The 22,555-nt window shown below is 35.8% G+C and overlaps 1 long non-coding RNA gene across 1 annotated transcript; it reads right to left on the bottom strand.

Annotated features, from left to right (window-relative positions):
• Window positions 1-14,329: 14,329 nt before the first annotated feature.
• On the bottom strand, window positions 14,330-20,930 carry LOC121417966. Its single transcript, XR_005970408.1, has 3 exons — window positions 20,620-20,930; window positions 17,742-17,844; window positions 14,330-14,557 (listed from the first exon to the last, which is right to left on the bottom strand). It is a non-coding gene; the product is annotated as an uncharacterized LOC121417966 (long non-coding RNA).
• Between the last annotated feature and the right edge of the window lie 1,625 nt (window positions 20,931-22,555).

A 22,555-nucleotide genomic window follows, 5' to 3' on the forward strand; every position in this document is an offset into this window, starting at 1 on the left:
TCCATCTATATCATGATTATTTACCATTTACATGGTAATGTATGTCATTTTTGAGAAATTAATCCGTTGCCATGGCAACGGCCGAAAATGGCATTTTTAAATTTACCTCCCATCTTTAAAATAGATCTTACGGCATATACTAATAAAATCTGCACAATTGTGATTTTTGGAGCTTATCCGCTCTACTATTACTATAAGAGTAAAAAGAAATAGTAAGTGACATCACCGACTCTTTTATTTTCTTATCACTTCATTGTGCATAACTATTCTTTGAAAAATAAGTGAAAATTTGAAATGGTATCGCTATCTTAATTTACATGGGTGGGGGGTAAACTTGTCCTTTGAATATTACAGCAGTATTCGTTGGGGCGGAAGTGTCAACGAAATGGTTCGCTTTTTCGCGCCTGCCTCAACGTCAATACTCTGTGATATGTTTTTTTTATGACGTACAGGAAAATTTGCATTGTTTTGACTAAATTAATGGGACATTTCGTGCTTTAACTTAAAGTCTTAAAAGAACAGTTTCATTGATTTGCCAATATTGTCCCTATAAAAATGTTGAATTAAAAAAATATATATATATATCAAACAAGCATTTCATGGAAATTGGATATAAAATGAGAAATTGATTATATAAATGCTGGTCAGTATGCAAATGAGGGGATTGATGACATCACCCACTCACTATTTCTTTCGTATTTCATCATATGAAACATGAAATATTCTAATTTTCCCATATTCCTGTGAAGGTGAATGCGTCAAATCTATAGTCTTCAGATACCTTAAAAGAGAATCAAACCCTGAAATCGAGTTTGCTTGTGTGTAAAAACAAACAAATAAAACAAACAAATCGTTAAAAGTTTGAGAAAAAAAAGAACGAATGATATGAATGTGCTAGAATAAATGTTTTGGAGCATATTTTCGGAAGGGGGGATTTGTATTGTGGTATCACAAATCTTGGTTGTATTGCCAATTGGAGGATCTAGAAGCAGTGATTTCGACATTCAAATACAACTTTCGTATTGTTTTGCCGATATTGTTTTCGAACCTTCATTAATATTCTTTGATTTTACTGTTTTCATGCAAGCTTTATACAAGAGTTTCATTTTCCTTTAAAGGACAATGCTTTGTACGTCTCGGTCGCTTAAATCGCATAAATTTGCATCCCTGTTAGTTTAAAAACGTTTTTATAGGTATAATTCTGATTTACAGCATTCCTAAAAGTTAAACATTAGGTTCTTAAAAAAAAGTTATTTGCAGACGGCGATTGAGCAGGCGCCGGAAACGCAAGAATGAAAAAAAGGAAGGGGCATTACGCCGATTGAAATTTGAATTATCACCTGAAAAGCTATAAGTTGGCCCCCCAAAAAAACTTACAGAGAATTATGCATAGAATTCGAGAAGTAAAATTATTTCATTGTATTCGATTGCTGGTATCTCCCACATCTTATTTGATAGACATATTTTCTGATGTGCACTTTGTAATTCGAACTTATATAAGTTCCTGTGCAGATGATATTTGGGCTAATTTTTTATCATTATTATTTTTATTTATTTTTTTTTTGCTTGGGGACCGTTTCATAAAGTCGTTTCTTAGTTACAAATGACTTTAAGCATGACTAGTATCCTTTCTTGTGCTCATTGACAGATGTCTATCTAGCTGACTTAGCACCTAAAAACATGTTCCAGTCGCATGTAACTTTACAAATAGCTTTATGAAACGATACCCAGGACGATTGATTAGTAAATGATCGTTTAACACCTTCTTTTGGCTACTTGTGTTTATTCTCGTATCGATTTATAAAAAAATGTCCATTTCATTCCTATCTATCCCCATCTATCCCTTCACATTTTTTGTAGTTTCATCACTAAACTATGTAATATTTGGTTGTTGATTTTTCATCACTAAACGCTGTCATTCATCATCAGGGTAATTCCACAAAATATATACGTCTGACCCCCTGTATGTGGGACCTTCATGAAATTATCTGTCTCTGATTTCTTGTTCTTTTGAAAGTCTGTGATGTTCTCAAATGACCATGACTTGGTCAGTTTATGAAGTGAAGTAAAACTTGAGAAAAATGGGGATCGGACGTATACAATGAGGTTGATCATTTTATGGAATTGCCCATCATGTTCATTTTATACTTCTACTTTATAATACTCATTATTTTCATTTAAATCGTATTCCTAACCCTCTGTCTCTCTAATTCCTCCTCTGTACTTGTCATTGTTAACTTGCATTCGTCATTTCAACACCTTCCTTCTCAACTCCTTTGAATAATTACCAATCATAAATTTTCTACATATCATTAATAATTCAAACTTTATTTTACTGCCCCCTCAAAATAAAAATAAAAACCTCAATTTTTCACCCTCTTTACATTCCATCTTGAATGCCAAATGCATATCTCATCCATTTCCTCACTCTTGACAGAGTTTGCATTTTAACTTTTCACCTCCCGTCACTGCAATTCATTTTCAGCTATTCTTACCCCCTTTCGATCTTGGTATATAACTCGAGCATATCTAACTTAACCCACAGCTCTTTTATTCGCCCTTGTCAAATGATCTCATCACAATCTTATTCACCTTTTCTCTCCCATTCTTCCTCACTTCTTTTTCTCCCCCACCCCTTCTCACTCACTTTTACTCTCTTTCTTCCTCTGCCTCTCTTCTCCTGTCTACTCATTTTTTACAGACCTCTTGGAATATGAGAGTGAACTTCATGAAATTAATGTTCACATTGATAAACCTGATCTAATGATCACTTCAGCAAGAGAACTGAACAAACTTCCGATTATCTTCATAACCAAACCTATATGATAAACTTAAGAAACATAAAAAAAAATACCCTTTAGCATTGCCAATTTGATATATTTATTTTTGCCTTGTTAATTACATACATACTTCTTAAGTATTGTGTCTTTCAGTGGATTGATTATTATTACTATAGAATACAAATCGACTGTGTGACAAAATATACAGCACATTGTCAGAAAATGCTATTTTAAATCAATCTAAACTGTTATCAAATTAAAAATATTTTCAAGAAAATTATGTTCATTTTTTGAAGTTCACTCTTGTCTCCCATTTTTTCAATTCAATTATACCTAAAATGTTGCAAAGTGCATTGTTATTAAGGCATTAACCAATAACTTAATATTTTACTCTATATGATTTTTCTTTTGGATCATGGAAAAAATGGGGCTGACCAAGCTTACTTTCATTTGTGTAACAGATTAACACAGTATTTAGTGTAATCATAAAGTATCATTTTTTTAAAAGGAGGAAAAGTTTGCCATCAATTTCAATCCATTTTGCAACATTTTAGAATCTGGATGGGAGGAGTGTTGTGTAGGGGGGGGGGGGCGGCTAATAGAAGGTTATTTGGCTTGTACATTGTGGATAAGGGTAATCCAAATCATGAGGGTCTATGGACATAAAGAAAGGAAATCCTTTGGTTTATATTGATAGTGATTTATAGGCCTATTAGTGATCATCAATGTTCTTCTGAAGACAAGAAAGATGAAAATTGCACCAGGAAAATAAAGGCCTACATAGGAATTTTTTGAAAAAAAAGGAATTCTACGATAAACAATTTGAATATACATTAGCCTGCTAACTTTGGTTTACACCTTCTGCACATTGTACAGTAGCCATGACAACCTAAAGGCTGGTATTCTGAAAATCTTGTTATTTTTTCTGTGTTATAATTTTTAAAATTTATTTATGTTTACTGCACAAAGACCCATTCACAAGAAAAAAAGAACTCTATCAAAGTGAGCCAATGGCATACGTCATACCTGACAACCTCTGGAAATGAAAATATTGTATTCTGTGATAAACAAAAGACTATTTTCCCCAAAAAAAACTATTTCATGATAAAATGTGCACTGCTATGCAGATACATGCTAGCACAGATAACAGGGGTTAAGATAACCCAATTTTCAGAATACCAGCCCTGGGCCCTGTTGCATGAAATTAATATAAAATAGTGATATGGATCCTTAGCAAATGATTGGCTCAAATCTATCTCATGACCAGTTATAAAATTTAGCTATTAAGAAAAATTGCTTGAGTGGTCATGGTATTAAGATTGGTATTGAGAAATTTTCATGGGGGTTTGGGCTGATTTTGTCCCCCTCCCTCTCACCAAAAAGCTCAAAAGAGCCCTAAAAACACACCCCATTCACTACAACGTTGAACAGATCTAATACTGCAGATATACATGTATGCAGTTGTGAAAATAGCCCCTAATAATTTTTTGCCTGTATTGAGATGAGAATGATTTATCAAAAAACAAGGATCCACATCACTATTTTCTATAAAACATAATACACATTTTGCTTGAGCATTAGAATAATTACCCACACTTGTTACCTCTGAAACAGTCAAAATGCCCTCAGCTCTGCCTCTGCCTTGTGCATGTAATTCTTACTAATACCCTTGGTGTGTATTCCTTGTATGCTATTAAAGTAATTTTGCCATCCATTGGTAGACCATGGAGCTCCATGGCAGTTGCTCTGGCGACAATTGCTCTGATGGAAAATCTGCACATTAAGCCAAACATACACCAAGCCTCGTCTGTACATCATCCTGAACCAAAAACGCTATTACACTCTGAGATATTGAGACCGGAGCAAATGTCGCAGGAGCAATGATCATGGACCCCCCCTCAAAAAAAAAGAAATACAAATGGGCAATTCCATAATTCCATGCGTCTGACCCCAAGTATTTTTGGCTTCTTATGACTGTAATGCTGTCAAATGACCATGAATTGGTCAGTTTATGAAGTAAAGTAAACTTAAGATATAAAGTAGGATGTAGAAAAGGCTTATTTTATGGAATTGCCAAAATCAGAAAATGGAAGGCACTGTTTCTCATCCCCACCCCTAAAAATTAGACCACCCAATGGATGGCAAAATTACCTTAATAGTAAATTTCATGCAATGGGGCCCGCCCTGGGGGATTAAGGAACAAAGCCAAATTTTGCATGGGATGGGGGGTTCATAATAGATTAAAAGGGGGCGGGTAAGTGGATGATATACATGTGTACACAGTGGACAGAATAAACATAAATGAAAAGCAATTGCATTTTTATTTTCCAAATCCTTTTATTAAAGACTTCCCAAAAAAAATAGCCAATAAAAAAAAATTGACCAGCAGTCCAGAAGATTCATTCAAGTATACAAGATACCATAGCAGCCAATGTCCTGATTTAATGGGCAGACCCAACCCTCACAAAATGACCCACAGCCTAGTCTGAGCTTGGGGTCTTCTTGACAAAATCACACAATATGTGACATCACCACTAAGAGACCTATTTTCCAGTCTACAGAGAAGTGCTCTGGATACTGTTGTACATGGTTACAACTTGCCACAGTGAGAGTGCTTTAATAATGATTTCAATGATCTTTTGTGTAGCCAATAGTATGCAAGACAATGCATCAACTTTCCAAGTGATTATGTTACTGGGGGCAACAGTTACTTTTTTTTTTGGGGGGGGGACATTCATTCATAATAAGAAATTTCCTTTACCAACCCCCCATCCCCCTTCCTTGCCATAAGAATCGATCTAGTCTTTTTCATTCACCCTTGAAAAAACCCCACCTTATTCCCTTTAATCTGCTCCCTTCCTTACAACCATCTCCCCCTCCCCCTCCACTGATTGTGCTCTCTTCCCATACCTCCCTGTACTATCCATCCAGGGAAGCATTTTATGAAGATTTGTCAGTGATTTTCACCACCAAATCCTTGTATCCGATTGGCTAAGAACAAATCAGTGATAATCGCTAACAAAAACTTGTCATGAAATGCTCCCTGTATCTGCCCATTTTCAATCATTTCACATCATTTCAGCATTAACTATCCATGACTGACACTACAATGTTCTAATATTTTTATGAAACCATTCCATTTCTCTCATCACATTTAAATAACCAAGCCAATAAACAATTATTTTTAAGGGGGGGGGTTTTCTTTTCAAAAGAGCAAATGGAATATATTATAATTTTGCAAATATATATATATATACCCTTTTCTGTTCATGATGCAATCGCAGTTCTATCAGTGAACACTGCATTTTGATAAAAATAACTAATTTATTCATTCACCATCATACAAGAACCAAATGTTGGCTTGCATATCCATCACATAACCATGAACTCTGAGAGATCAGGCGAGGCACCGACAATGAAAGATAGATCTAATGGGTTGGAAACTCAATAAAGGCTTGTCCTGAGAGAGTACACTTCATATCCCACAATGGTTTATAATCCCCCATCAATCATTACAATACAATGCATGAACCATTGTAGTGAAGCGAAATGTCAAATTTCAGAGACGGCACCCAATGAAATTTGAACAAAAATCTTTCCATTGATATAAGAAACCATTTCTTCAGCTGAACGGTCATCAAGCATCAATGACAACTCTCACAGACAGCACCCAATAAAATTGTCCAAACTTGTTTCAGACTGGATGGAGGAAACCACTTCTTTAGCCAAAGGGTCATGGAGTGTTGGAACAATCTACCAAATCATGCAAGGTCAAATCTGTCAAACAGCACCCGATAAAATCTCCCAAACATGTTCCACACTGGATATCAGGAAACCATTTCTTCAGCCAAATGGACACTTGGAAAAAATCTACCAATCACTGCCCTACCCACAGACTGGAAAATGGATGAATGAACAGCCGAGCATCACTTCATATCAAGCTTGAGGACATGGCTGAGAAACTTCTCTGACATGCATTGTATGATCATTGCAAAGAAATGAAAGACTCACAAGTCCCAAGAGAGATTTTTAGACAGCACAAGATCATAAGCAAACTGAATCATTGAATGGAGGCCCTTCTCCAAATAAAACTGGCAATGTTAAGCAGGTACATATGTACCTTAACCCTATCTAGCCCAGGGGGAGGGGGGGGGGGTTGTTTTTAGCCCCCACTACATTTTTTTTGTCATAAATCTGTAATGATCAGGTCACATTTTATGATTTTTTCTAACACAACTTTATAGGTCGAATTCACAATGCTATGGTATACAGTTACAAATTTAGTTTTGGAAGGTGCATGTCAGACCCAAAATTGCTCAAAAACGTGATTTCATTTGACTAATCCAATGCAAATTCTGTATGTAGCCAAAATTCATAATTGTATTATTATTTTTACCTTTACTGATTACAAGCTAATGATTTCATGTACTTACGATTGAAAAAAAAAGATGAAAAACAAAGAAATTCTAGTGTCCAGATCAACAACTGAGATCGGGTTGGGCTAAAAATGCCCCCCCCCCCCCTATGTAATTTCAAAAAGCCTGGGCTATATAGGGTTAAACACTGTAACTTCCCCTCACTTTAAGGGATCATATTTCTGAATAAACCTGAACCTGAACATAAACAGGAAATCTATTCATAATTCATTCCAAAGAAACAGTGTTTCCTCCTGGACACAGAAAATGGATGTTGAAAAAGAATGAAAGAATCTGCATTCAGAATTTAATCAAGTGCATTGTGGTAATAGGTCGAGTTACAGACTAAGCCAGAAAATCAAATGTTTGTAGCTTCCCTTTTGGTGACAAGATCGGCATGCATGAGGAGCAAAAAATGGCCTTTATTGTACTCTGACTCTGTCATACCAAGACTTCATATTGCTTTTCATTTCATCAGAGTAATCAAGTCCAAGAAAATCCATCAAACACGGGAAAATATCAAATGGCGAAGACATACATGACCAACAGGAACTAAATCAATCGAGAATTCCTCCAGTGCCACCACAAAGAGGCCAACACTCTCACAAGATATCATCATTTGTGAGTCCAAGAAGTGTGTAAATTGCATGAGGTTTTGAAGAGCTCTGGATATCATGCGTAAGCTGAAAGGAACACCATTTCTTGTGGTCAGACAGTACTTGAAGATTATCACATTACCAGATTCCAAACATCAAATAAAAAGATGTCACATGCAACTGAAACAAATTTCTCGCAGTAACACTCTCTTCAGTAGCACTCTCTTTAAACGTCGCCAGTTCCTCTCTCTTCTCTTTGAGCAGAACAAATAGTTACCTGCATAGATTTGGAGTACAAACCAGTTCTTGCTCGATCCTGATCAATGCCACAGAGTTCCAAAGCCATATTGGCTAAACTGTTCCATCAATACTTCAAATATCAATATGGGTCAACTTGAAACACAACACTGGCAAGGCTCTGGAAACCAAAATTTGACATTTCTGAAACAAGATTCCAGACTTACATATATTGCTCTGATTGAAGAAGCATTTTTTTTACACATTGTGGAAAACCATTGAAGTGCACAACCCTCATAAAAATGGGTAGAAAAATCTATATCCGAAGTTGAAGATTTGGGCAGACAAACCTATATTGAGAACCTACCTTATCATCACATATCTTAACATCCGTGCGGTCCACAATATCTCTTCACATTCTGTGAATACATGATGGATACGCACTCAAACATGAGGCTCATGTATGTACATGGTGAAATGGTCGCGATAAAGTTTGATATATTAATTCAAACTAGTCTGGCCAAAAAAAGAACACATACAGAAAAGGAGAATATATATATATTGCAAAATAATTCACACTGTACTATTATTGCTCTGCAATAAAAAAAGATCAATGTCTGTATATATAAATTTCTAATAAAATTGTTTATCTTCTTAGCACATTATTAAATCAGTCATGGCAAATATAATGTTGCAACAATGTGAAACAAAGATAAAATTAGAGCAACATCTAGAACAAATAGTACTGGGAGGTAGATAAAGAAAGACTATAATCGATGGATTGATTTGGCACAACCAACAAAAGGATTCAGAAATGGGAAGAAATACCAGTTAAGGTAAGAGAAGGGATTATAGTCATTAAAAGAAAGGAGAGAGAAAACCCTGATATGGGGAAAACTGCCGCCCAATATTTTCACAAAGGTTATTGCCCTCAGTACACAATTACTGGAAAACTGATTGCATTGTCTCACATACTTTTGGCTACACAAAATATCATTGAAATCATTATTAAAGCACTTACATTGTGGCAAGTTGTATACCATGCACAACAGTGTCCAGTGCCCTTCTCTGCACACTGAAAAATAGATCTCTTGGTAGTGATGTCACTAAATGTGTGATTCTGGCAGGAAGATCCCAGCTCAAACCAGACAGGAAGCCATGTTTGTGAGAATGAGGGCCTATCACCATCAATCGATGAGGTCAACTGCTATGGTCCTGCAACTTGAATGAATCTTCTGGGCTGCTGGTCTTACAATTTATATTTTCAAAAAAGAAAAAAATACACTTCATTAATCTAAAGCAAGTATAGCACAAATAATTGTACACTGTAGGGCAGGTCCAAGCAATCTGACATTGATGTAAAGGTCACCCCATACCTTTTGATTGGTCTACGAACTGACAAAGGAGTAAATATTGAGACATGTCACATCTTGCTGTGTAAAATTCTAAATCATCCAACGAATACTCATTTTGAAATATGTAATTATGCTAGCATCATCAATTGAATAAAAGCAAAATAATGTCTTAGCAATCATATGATTTCCTACAATTTGAAACCAATTTGGCCTTTCCTAAAAAAACAAAGGCTTGAAATCACCTAAAAATATTTAGTGTTCTCACAGTTAAATCCAGCCTCAAATGAAAAGATAGTTGTCTATCACATTTCAGAAAATTAGCAAAATGTAATTTGCTCCAAAATCAGATTGTGGACCACTTGCAAGGTGTGCAGAGGCCTTAAGAGACAAATTAAAAAAGTGTTTCACAAAAAATAAAATGTGATTAAATAGCTACTTGCATGTGGAAAATAACAGATCAATATATTGATTGAATCACTCTCAAAGGACCTGCTTTAATGCAAATGAATCAATCAGACTGTATCAAAGATCATGAGCATGTTAATGCTTTCGCCATGACTTTGGTCAAAGATTTTTTAGTTTTTGGGAAACACTTCCCAGAATTGTTTTGCTAGTCTAACATAATTAAGAAAACAAAAGTAAAACATCCAATAATATGAGAGCACTTCCTAACACAGTAACACCAGACCTATCTACCATGGGTTTTTGTCTTAACCTGGGTCGAGTGCAGCACAATGAGGTAAACTTCTTGCTGAAGGAAAACACAGATTGAAAGATGAGAGTTGATCTCTCAAACAGTTCCTCAGTTATCGCGAGAACATGTTATTTCAATATTGAATGTTTTCTGAAAAATAAGCAAAACTTTTACCATAACTTTTGTTATGCTTGTTAGATTTTTCTCTATTGATTAAAATCAACATATTTCTAGGTTGGACTTGACCTTTAAATGGTGGCAGCAAATAAGCCAGTTCGTAGTTCCTTTCTGGCATGATCAAAAGATTCTTCACATGATCAGAGGAAGGTCATTTGTACTGAAGTGACATGGTGGTTTAAAATCTAATGAGATAAGCACCAACTTTGATGTCTTGATTATTCATATATCCTTTTGAATTGTGGTTTTCATTTGCATCCACAAAAAACAATGATGCATCCATGAACGACTGCTATTTCACAGTTTGCCAAGTACATTGTGCAACATGCTATGATATGCATTCAAAGTAGGAATGCAACAATTACCTTTATTGGTGCGCTATTCTAGTCACCTGGTCTATTCAATTTCTTCATCTTGTTATGTAAGGCAAGCTTACGTAATATCTTGCTTTGAAATCTGCTATCATAATGAAAGAAATGAAAGGTCATTTGACCAAAATTGTCCATGAAGTACCTACGAACTGGTCTATTCCATGATAATGTAATAAAAACAAATGGCACCTCATTGCAGAGAGGCTAACCAATAACGCCATTTTCATTTTCAGTGGTTCAGTATTAAACAAAGTATCATCCATCAAACTTGAGTTGTGGAACTTTTTGTGAGGGGTTTATTTTGCTACTTTTAATGATTGATCTGATATTCTGTCTATAACATGTGGTGTCCCACAAATAACTATACTAGGTCCTTTGTTGTCTTTTTATTTATACTAATGACATCATTAATTCTTCTGAAATATATTTTATCACGTATGCAGATAACGCTAAAACTTAACAGAAATAAACTGAATACGGTAATAGTAAACTCTGATTGTTGCTGATAGGACTAACCAAATAGGTTAAAGATTAATAACACAAAATACATCATATTCTGTGCATAGAAAAACTTTTATCTCAAAATTAACAACTGACTAAATATTCTAAATTCTAAATTTTTGTGGGCGTAATTATTAATGAGAATAAATATCTATTAATGAAATTAATGGGAAAGTAGGTATTATAGCAATGTGCACAAAAAGGACCGAGGGGGGGGGGGAATTCTACGACAATTAGATCCAGGGTAAAAAACCAGAGATAAAACACAATGGGCAAAAACTCTGGAAAACCTTTGGATCCACTTTTGCAGAACTGTTAACACAAAATTTAAATAAATACTTTATCAAGAAAAAGAGACGAACTAAGTTAACTTTCCTAACTAGGTCAGGGGGTGGGGAGGAAGGGGGGGGCTTGAAAGGCCTGCTTGATGTTCATGAAATAAAAACAAAACTCTCACCATGTTGTTTTGTGACTTTCTTCCTCTCAGTCTCTCCCATATTTCAAGACCAAATTTGCAGCATCCAGGTATGTGGTTCCAAAGATATGCATACTTTGTACAAGCATGTCGGACCAAAAATTGCTCTAAAACGTGATTTTGTATACAATTTCAGTACAAATTGTATTTTCAGCCAAAGAAATACATTTTAAAAAATTGCAGAAACAATCCAATACTTAAGAAATTGATTTGGTATCAACTATATTTTTCAAGAGCATTTACGAGAACACAAAGAGTTTCTACACCAAAAATTAGGTCATTAGTAACTTTTACTTTTGGGAGCAAAAAGGTACAATTTTACATAAATTAACAAAATTAACAGCTATACAGTTTTGCAGATTAGGTGAAAGGCAATGTGCATGCCAACTATAGATCAGCGCCATTGTGCGGTTGATGACCAAAATTTCAGGGAAGCCTTTCGCCCATATGATATCTCAAAATGCCCCAGTCGAGTTAGGGTTAATTCTAAGCCTAACAACACTTGAAAATCATTTCCAACCTTATGAAAAAATAACTTTTTATTCTTAGTAACCATGCCCTCCACAATGAAACAACAGATAATTCAAATACAATGAAATTTCAGCAAGGAGATGATAGCTTGGACCTGCTGCTTCTGGCTACACAAAAGTCGTAAAACACATAAACATGATGGGTTCATGAGGAAAAATAAATAAAGAATCCCATACTTGGTAATAAAGAGTTATGGGTAAATTGACATAAAGTTTAAAGTGATGATTTGTTCTTCATGATCACATAAATAACAATAACTTTTTTCAAACCAGACACTCCCTGTAGAAAATGATTCCAGGATTGGTGTTATGTCCTCATCTCTGATAGACTGTCTCTTTTATTTATGCTTGGAAGATGATAGACACCACATAGGGGTTGTATCCATAACGTACATTGAGCGACATGACTGTAGGTGTAAAGTGAAAGAAAAAAAATTATTCTAACACTCCTTGTGTCGGAAATATCTGCATTGATCAATTGCTATGCTCTGTGTAAAAGGGGCAAGATGTCATATGAACACTATGCTTTGACACATTCACTCTAGATGAAGTATAATGGATTAGGTAATTTCAGCGTAGATCTTTTAGTGTTGGTGTTGCCACAATTTTAAACAAGCACAGCACAAAACCTTAAAGAGCAGATATTGAACTTTTGCGAAGTGTGATTTTCTTTTTGAAGTTTGGATATCACCTATCAAATGATTTTGGGGTGTCCCCTTTTGAGATATTTTTTAAAACTAGTGTATGAATGCCTAATTGTCTAATTTAAAATCAGAGAGTTGAAGCTGAGCTTTACAATGATAAGTAATTTATTTAAAACTAAATACAAAGGATAAAGCATCAATAATTCTGGATTTCGTTATTTCCTGTAGATACTAATTGTTAATCCTGCACAACTCACCACTGGTTGTGGTGGCACATTGCAGCGCATTCTTCTTGTCAATTGACCTGAGATTGTTGAGTTCATCCTCCAGCATGACACCAACTTTTCCTATTCTACCTCCATATACAGCGCTTCCTGTTGGGCCACTTCGCTAGTAGAACCCTTGATTCCAGGGCTTATGCTATCATGAATAGCACTCTATACCCTCTGTAGACAGAAACATAAATTTAAGACGAGACTTAGTTCTTTGTTCTAAAGTGGAATGACTCTAACAATCTTATCTGCTTTACACAAATCAATATACATAGGATTGAAGGCTTTGTGACATTGAAATATCAAATATTTTCTTTTTTTACATTACCTGTTAATTATATAATGTAATAATCAAAGGCTATGGAGGGACAATGTTTCTGAGATACACTGTATATTGCACAACTTACCACTGGTTCTGGTGGCATATTGCTGGGTATTTTCTTGACCATTGACCTGCGTTTGTCGGATTCGTCCTTCAACATGACAAAAGATTCTTCTTAATCGAGCTCAATATTCCTTGCTTCCTGTTGGGCCACTTCTGCTAGATGAACCCTTGATTCCAGCGATCTGCTCTTGTGAATAGCACTTTCTGCCATCTGTAGAGAGAAATATATAATAAGATAAAATTTGATTCTCGGTTCTGAAGTGAAATGGCTCTGATAGTCTCGGCCCTATCAATATAGACAGGATTTAATGACTCTGTGACACTCAAATACCAAACATTTTCTGTTTCTATTTCAAAAATTATTAAGGAAAAAAAGTCCTGTTTCATGAACAATGTTCATCTTTCCACCATTCATGATAGAAATGGACTGCCAACCATAACTGTCACATGATTAGTAAATAATTTATGCTGTGCTGATAATCAACAAAACAGAGCACTGAGAAAGTCAGTGGACTACCATGTAAACATCTTTATCTGCTAAATTCACTGAAATTAAGCATCATTCTAATCTGTTGCCCTCTGGAACCAGACAGTTCCTGTACAATAACAGATCCAGTGGAAAGAAAGCAAAACGTTATTATTCCTCAATCATTTTCTTTGATTGAAGTATCATATTAAAGTGCAGATATTAAACCTTTTGAGACATATGATTTTTATTTGGAAGTTGAGACACCGTCCGCCAAATGATTTTGGGGTATCCCTTCTTCAGATTTTAATTTTTACTGACTCAAACATGAATGACTAATTGCAAAATTTACATCAAATGGGAGAAAAGACACCTAGTTATTACTTTATGATAAAGCATCCAACATAATGTTCGGTTAAGTTTTTTCTGGGGCGCACTATGAATACAATTAAAAATACTGGACAACTTACCACTGGTTCTGGTGGCATATTGCAGTGCATTCTCTTCACTGCTGACCCAAGTTTGTCAAGTTCATCATCCAGCATGACAACAAATTCTTCCATATCTAGCTCCATATTCTCTGCTTCCAATTAGGCTGCTTCTGCCAGATGAACCCTTGCTTCCAGGTCTTTACTTTTGTGAAGAGCTCTCTGTACTTGCTGTATAAAAAATAAAGGAATAAATGATATATAAATCAAAGATAAACTACGTTTTCAGTTCTGAAGTGGAATAGAGTACCGAAGTGTGATGTCATCAATTTTCACTTTTTGCCTATCGGCATTTTTGATACTATATTCTGGTAAGCATGATGAAGGACCCCCACAACCCAAATTTTGGGGGAATCGGTCCATGGGGGCCTTGGATATGACCTCATGAATACATAATTAGCCCCATTGAAGTCAATGTACTATTGGCATGGTTCTAAACGTTAGGAAACAAAAGTGCATATCCTGAGATTCTCCACTGAAAACAAAGAGTAAGAGTAGCTTAATATAAATTAGGGTGTGCTTTCAGTTCTCCCTGATGATAAAAAGCAAGTTTCTCACCTCTGTGAATTTAGATATGTACTGGCATAACAGGTCACAAAAAACAGTTGCTGGGACTGTATCAAGATGGATGATCTTAGTATCTCAACCTTTCCAATATAATGGTGGAAAAAAACATCCTATTCAATACCAGTATATCCCTAAAAATGGTACTGCCGGGTCCTTGATTGAGTATAATTTTAGGCCAAAAGTAACAAATGTTGAGATAAAAAGTCCAAAATGTGACATTCTTGAGCAGTCTAGAACACACAACCACTGCTCTGCACATACAGTACACCCCATTGTAGGAAAGGAAGAAGTTAATGAACAAGTATAAACACATGAATTTGTTTTTTAGGCTTTTTTTCTAGATTTTGAATGCATGCACTCATCCAGTGTAAATAACCTAAGGTTATGATGCAATCTAGTCCTCAATTAATTACCACTGCTTGTGCTGTAATGATATTGGAAATGTTTTGCAATATTCTCCTGATCTAGTTAAATCAAATTTGTTTGATTAGTTTCTCCTGCAGATATTCATTCAGAACTATAGATTTCTTATTTTTTAATGAAAAGGAAAGTTTGTGGGCTACATTTATAACTTTCCACCAAGAGAGGGCCTTGTGAAAATACACAACATATTAAAGGTCTTTAGTGCTCTGGTGAATAAAAAAAAAAGATTAAAATGAAAAGCAGGTCATAAATGAATGGAGTTAAGTACTTTTTTCCCAAAGAGATACTTTCAAGACTATTTGGGGTGTGTTTATACAGGCAAGCTGTATAGACTCAACATGGATACGATGGTTGTGTACACTCCATAGAGAAGTCTTGATTTGAATCATATGAAGCCACTGGTCTTTGAAGGAGAGAATTTCTTCAAATTTTTTCTTTGATTTTCTTCTTTTTTCCCCCTTCACTACTTAAAAATTTGGGGGGAGGTCACCTCTTGGCCACACATCAGGCAAAAACTTGTTATCTGGAAAAACCATATGCTTTAAACAGACTAATTAATACATTTGCTTAACATGAATCACTTGTTTCCTCATTGGAGACAATCTTGCTAGCTAGAGGGCAAGCCAACCCTAATACCATGGTCACATTTGTTCTACGGCGGCCGTACGGCGAGTCGAAAACAGCCGTTTTAACACTTTTTGTACCAGCTACATATAGGTGGTTTGAATAAAAATTAATAAAACGACTGTTTTCGACTTGCCGTACGGCCGCCGTAGAACAAATGTGACCATGGTATACATATGACATCATTATTTTTGGTCTTAACTGATGTACTATAGAGTAAACATGACACAGCCCTTTCTTGGTGATGCTATACAGTGCATCCCACAAAAAACAAAACCGAGTTTTAGCAATGATTTATCACCACTTAATCATAAATGTAATAGACAAATTAACTACCAATGAAAAGCTTAGAATCTCCTCTTTCATCTGAAATTACTTAGATTATTCCTCATTCACACATGAGTGAGCAAAAACAATTTGAAGAAAGGATACCAAAATCTCATTTGGCAGGGGGTATCTGAATTTCAAAAAGAAAATCAAATGCCTTAAAAGTTCAATATCTGCTCTTTTATTTGATACCTTAATCACAGAAAATGGTCAAGAAGGAAAAAAGTTCTGTTCCCTCATAACAATGCTTGTATTTCCATAATTTCATTAAATAAACATGTTTTCATCCGTTCCCTACAGAAGCTATTGCACAGTTAACAAAAGACTTAATGCATAGCTGATCGTCAACAAAACTGAATGTCGAGTGAGTCTGAACACTAGCCTGTAAAACCTTATTTTATGAAATTAGTGAAATTTATGCCTTATTTCAAATAACCAGAACTTTTTTATTTCTTGACCATTTACTGTAATTAAGGTATCATATTATTGAGCAGATACTGAACTTTTTAAAATGTGGTTTTCGTTTTGAAACCCAGATACTGCCCGCCAAGTGACTTTTTTGTATCCCCTCTTCAAATTGTTTTTGCTCACTCATTCAAATGAAAGAGGAGATTCTAAGCTTTCCAATGGTAGGTCATTTGTATGTGTTTTTGTGATTGAGTTGTGATAAATCATTGATAAATCTTGGTTTTGTTTTTTTGAGGGATGCACTGTATGTGTGGAGATAATACATTTGCTCCGGGCTTTATTTTGTCTAAGATATAAATGTAAGGTTAGGGTTAGAATTGCAATAGGGTTTTGTTAGGTTTAAGGTCGGGTTTATGATAGGCTATAGTGTTAAATCAAGGGTTGAATTTTGCAATTCCATTAGTATGGAAAATTTATTGGAGCAATAGTCACTGGAGCAAATTTCATGGAACCATATATCTTTCTTGTTTCCCCTTGATTTTCACCATTTGAGCCCCCCCCCCCCCCTCTACATAAAGCACTTTCCCTGTCACCAGTGGTGATGAACTTTTTGTCATGTGGAGCGTTGTGGTCCAGTGGATTAGTCTTCGGACTTTGAAACAGAGGGTCGTGGGTTCGAATCCCAGCCATGGCGTAATTTCCTTCAGCAAGAAACTGATCCACAATGTGCTGCACTCAACCCAGGTGAGGTAAATGGGTACTGGTAGGAAGTAATTCCTTAAAAAGCTGTGTGCGCTATGAACGCCTAGCTTAGCCGGGTAATATAGGAGCGCTCTGAGCACCTAACAAGGTGGATATGTGCGCAATATAAATACCCTATATTATTATTATTATGAGACTGGACAGATTATTTTCTGACATTTTGATGTGACAAATAAATGGCTCTGGTGATTTTTGTTAACCTGAATGGCTCCTTAAAATAAAATAATTTCAACACTGCACTTACGTTATTCTGATCCTTGCAACAACAGCCTAGTCTTCTTCCAAGGTAATACCCAATCATGGTTGTCGACAGCTAACATCTCGCTCTAGACCAGTATTCATCCAGCCTATAAATACAAAATTGAACTATAGTTTTAGGTCTGAAATAAGGCTAAGGGCAATGCATTTCTCATAATGATAAATAATTTTTTGAATGAAACCCTAAATGAAACTCCGGTCAAAACAATATGCAAGAAACGCAAAGCAAATATAGCCCACCTACATGTATCTCATGCTGTACATTGTACTGGATGCACTGTACACTTGGGTATGATGTTGGACTTGTCTGCTGTGACCTCATTGCTCAAGGAAATGGCAGCAAGTATGTCTCTGACATCATCAGGATTGTTCTCTGAGACATTGGCAAAATGAAGATTGATAGATTGCAAAACCAACTCTCATAAAGAATCTTGCTGTTGCATGAGCAAGCCTTACTCAACAAGGAGCGTGCAAGATCCCATATCCAGAAATCTGAGAACGTCACTCTTCACACAGATGGCACGACCAAAAAGAGGAAAGGACATGTCACCTTCCCAACCTCCACTGAAGACCAGACTATTGGAATGAGTCTCCATGACAACTGAGGATGAAGCGAGAGAATCCCTCTTGTTGGATACCAAGGAAACTTTGGAGGAATTAGTTTGCTTTAATCTAAGACTAAGTGATGAAAGAGAAGTTCACCGTCTTTTTAAAACCAGATTGCTCCATTGTTAACAAAGCCTACATACATAACTTAGAGTAGTGGAGAACCACAGGTCACAGAAAACTGGGAAAAATATCTACCATTAATGACTAATATTGTGGAAAGCATCTTGCATTGAATCTACAGGAATATTCTGCAAATTTGTGCCCTTTGTGAGTGGGAGAAAGTGGAAGCGAATGAAAGGAAATTGGGAAGAGAGAATCAAGTTCTTTGAAATAAAAACAGAATCGGCTAGTTGACTTGCCGTTCATTCCTTTTGTAACTTCCTTGGTCTTGACCGTGATGAACAGTCTGGATTGACGGAAGAGTTCAAGAAAATTGTACATAAATCATCCTTAGTCGCATACAGGGGAAACAGATTTAATGTATCATTTCACAACTCTACAGCAGTTTATCACCGTATTTCAGACTTTCACACTCTGTCTGCTTCATTAGCTTCAAGATGTGAATGCAGTATGTATGTTGCGTCAATGAAAGCAGACTTCAACGATGACATAGTTGTAGTCAGGAATGAGAGCAATGGGTATCATTTATCAGCACATTTCTGCCCCATCAATGAGGATGCTGGAAAGCCATTCACACATCATGGACACTGATCAACACTAAACAAGACTGCATGATAAGATTCAGGAGTGGATGGTACGGTCGGGGGTCCTAAAGCTACGCACCACTCATTGCGCATGCAGTTTTTATGGCAAATGCGCACTCTTTGTGTGGAACTGTGACTGCAGACGAACGATTCTATTCAAGTTTTTCTACATAGGCTGCAATAAATCTCTAAATGCAGAGAAAACCAACAACTGTTTGGTTTTTTGGAGTTATATTCGCTTTAATTTCATTTTATCCTATAGTAATGTGAATATATTACCAGAACATGCACATACAGCAAATCTGAAGGGTAACATTTAAGAAACTTTGACAGCTTTTCTGTTGTACCATTGGCAAATTTGAGTGAATATTATAAATGGTGCCAAGAACTATAGCTCATTAAATAAACAATAACAACAGTTTTCAAAGAATAAACAAGTAAAATACAAAATCTGGTTCAGGTATAGAGAGTACTGAGTTCTGAAGTAAAATGTTAGTGTTAAAAAGTATAAACTTATAAAGTTCATGTCATTTATAGGAACAAAGTAGTGTGAAAGTTAATTCATTTAATTGACCTTTGACCTTAATCAAATTCAACTCACATTCGAACTTGACCTGCACCTTCAAAAGATGGACCTCTTGTATGAATTTGGCGATCTCACCTCGAAGCTATAGAAAGTTATTGTGTGTACAACACAGCACAGTGCCAGTCATGGAAAGTTCATTGACCTTTGACCTTATTCAAATTCGACTCATATTTGAACTTGACCTGTGCCTTCAGGAGATGGACCTCTGGTATGAATTTGGTGATCCCACCTCGAAGCTATAGAAAGTTATTGGGTGTACAACACAATTGTTGACGACACCGACGGAAATAGTTATACCTAGATGTCTCTTTCCGCTACGCAGGCGAGACAAAAACAATGAATTCTGTCGAACCAGAAATTAGCACGGAAGAGATGGGAATAAAAGAAAAGAAAAGAGGAGAGGGAGAGAGAGAAAGTGTGTGTGTGAGAGTGCAACAATTAGAATTTCTAAGATGGGGGGGGGGGGTGTCCGGACAGTTTATCTTTTGAAGCCTTCTTCTTTGTCTTTGGATTACACTAATAAATATGGATTCAACACTTGTAATCATCTTGTTTTGTTCTATATTTCCTAACATTTTGTACTAAAATTTTAAATTGATGAAACTTTGTTTGTAATTTTTTCCAAATGACTTTCTTAAATTGATTTTCCGGACACACAACAACTGGGTACGGTATACTATCATAATAAATCCTGGTAGTATTAAATGATATAGTAAAGTTTTTATTGATCATTTTATTATTTTTTTTTGGGGGGGGGAATTCCAGGACTTTCCTGCATTGCCTTGCCGACTATCAATAAAGCAAACTCTGCAGTAAATTCAATTGCTATATTCTACTTTCTAGTTATATACTTAAGAAATATATCAATCTATTTTCAAGAATTTATGTAAGTGGACGAGTTAGCAGTAGAGCCTCTACTGCTAACTCGTCCACTTACATAAATTATTAGAGGAATTGGCAATTACCGTAGCAGCATCATTGTCTCCATCGGCAGCGGTACACAGAGGATTTGGATCGCCAGAGTTCGGGAAAGAGACGCACTTCTTCTCCGCTAAACCAAACGTCCGCAAGATTAAGAGAGCGGCTTTATCTCCCTTTTGAAACCACAGCAAGACACTTGATCCTGGCGCATATCTTCTTGAAAGCATGAAAGGGCATATTTAAAGTGATTTAAACCGGTGAAACATTTGTGACATCTCACTAACTAAACTAAAAAATAAAACAAACAGAAAACTGGAATGTGATTCGTGCAGAATTTACATCCACGGTGCGTAGATCCAGAATAAGAACGCCCACTGTTGACTGCAGTACAGTATTGTTTCCACAGCTCCAAAATAAATTTCCCGAAATTGGATTCCAAATTTCCTGAAATTCATAAATATTTCCTGGAATTTTCAAGTTTGATTTTTAACGAAAATCGGGCAATAATACAACGAGTGTAAATTTGTTCCAGGTGGCAAAAATCAGGGAATTTAGCATTTTTTTTTGTCCCCGCCCTCTTTAAAAATAGGAACAATATTAGAAATATGTCGGGCCAGTCATTAAAATGGGGCAAATTCCTCCACCCCAAAAAATCTATCTACAAGCCAGTGTGTAGGCCTCTGTGTGGACATTTCTGCTCCCACCTGGTTGTTTATCAAAGTGTGAGTAGGTGAAGAATGAAAAAAAGAAGACATTTAAATTCTTTATTTAATTATCGCATTATTGATGATAATATGTAAGTGGATATTTTTTTACTAATTTGAAACCTGGGGGATGATTGCAGGCCCTACACAGCCAGCCCCCCCCCCATCCTCTAGGCGTTCTATATATATATATATATATAATATATATGCATTAAAAGGGGGACAGACGAGTCAAAACTGATCCCTGACGAGCCAAAAGTGACCCCCTCATTTGAACCTTTTTTTTGTGCGAAATGTCCTTTAATTGTGGTTGAAGACTTTTTTTTTGCTTGTCAATTTTTTTTCTGGTGCGAAGACCTTTTTTTTGGCTTGTCAATTTTTTTGGCGGACGAATTTGCCCCCCTCCCTTTGGACAATCCTTGGTACGCCACTGTATATATGCCACTGTTTTATGATATTTAGAGTCAGCAGACTGCTTAATTTCAACATCAGAGGTCATTTCAGTAAATATTGAATGAATACACACTCTCTTAACCATCTTTTTTTTAATAACTACCTTACAATTACATTTAAATGATTTTTATGCTGATAAAAGTTTGTTTAAAACCTATAAATATGCATACTTGGGCAAAATATTTTTAACGGGGGAACTTTTTAAATTCGAGTTCATATGAAATTATGCAGATTCACTTGGAATCTAGATCAGCTATGATTTTTGACCAGTCAATATCTTAATCAGATTTAAAAATAAATAGTCAACTATAAAATTGATTTAAGAATAAATTTGCAGAATGTGAATGGTCGCTATTCACAGCAGATCTTGATTTATTTCAATTCCCATAATTTGTTTTCTCAATTGAATCACGGAAATGCATTTGAAAAAAAAACCGAATTCCCATCTATCCTTCAATTGATCTGTTTGTATTTGTGGAATAGCGCCATCTTGTGACCTTTTTAAAAAAGTTTATATACTGCTTCTCTGTTTGAATTTACCCAGCTGTAGTTCCAGCTCAAACCAGAGGGTGAGCAGGGATTAGAAGAGCAGCTTTTCTCCTTAATTTGCTTGATAACCAAGAAAAAATAAAAAAAAAACAAGAGAGAGAGGGAGAGAGAGAGGGGGGGGGGGGGAGAAACAATGTTCACCCATGGTAAACTATATTTCCTGTACAAAGAATGTTGACAAGCAGAAAAAAGGGTGGGGGCCCCTCGTCCAGTGGATCTGCATCTAGTTGGACCCATCCATTACCCAATATTTTTCTTTGTGGAGAAAATATAG

Source organism: Lytechinus variegatus, chromosome 7, assembly GCF_018143015.1.
Source record: "Lytechinus variegatus isolate NC3 chromosome 7, Lvar_3.0, whole genome shotgun sequence".
NCBI lineage: Eukaryota > Metazoa > Echinodermata > Echinoidea > Temnopleuroida > Toxopneustidae > Lytechinus > Lytechinus variegatus.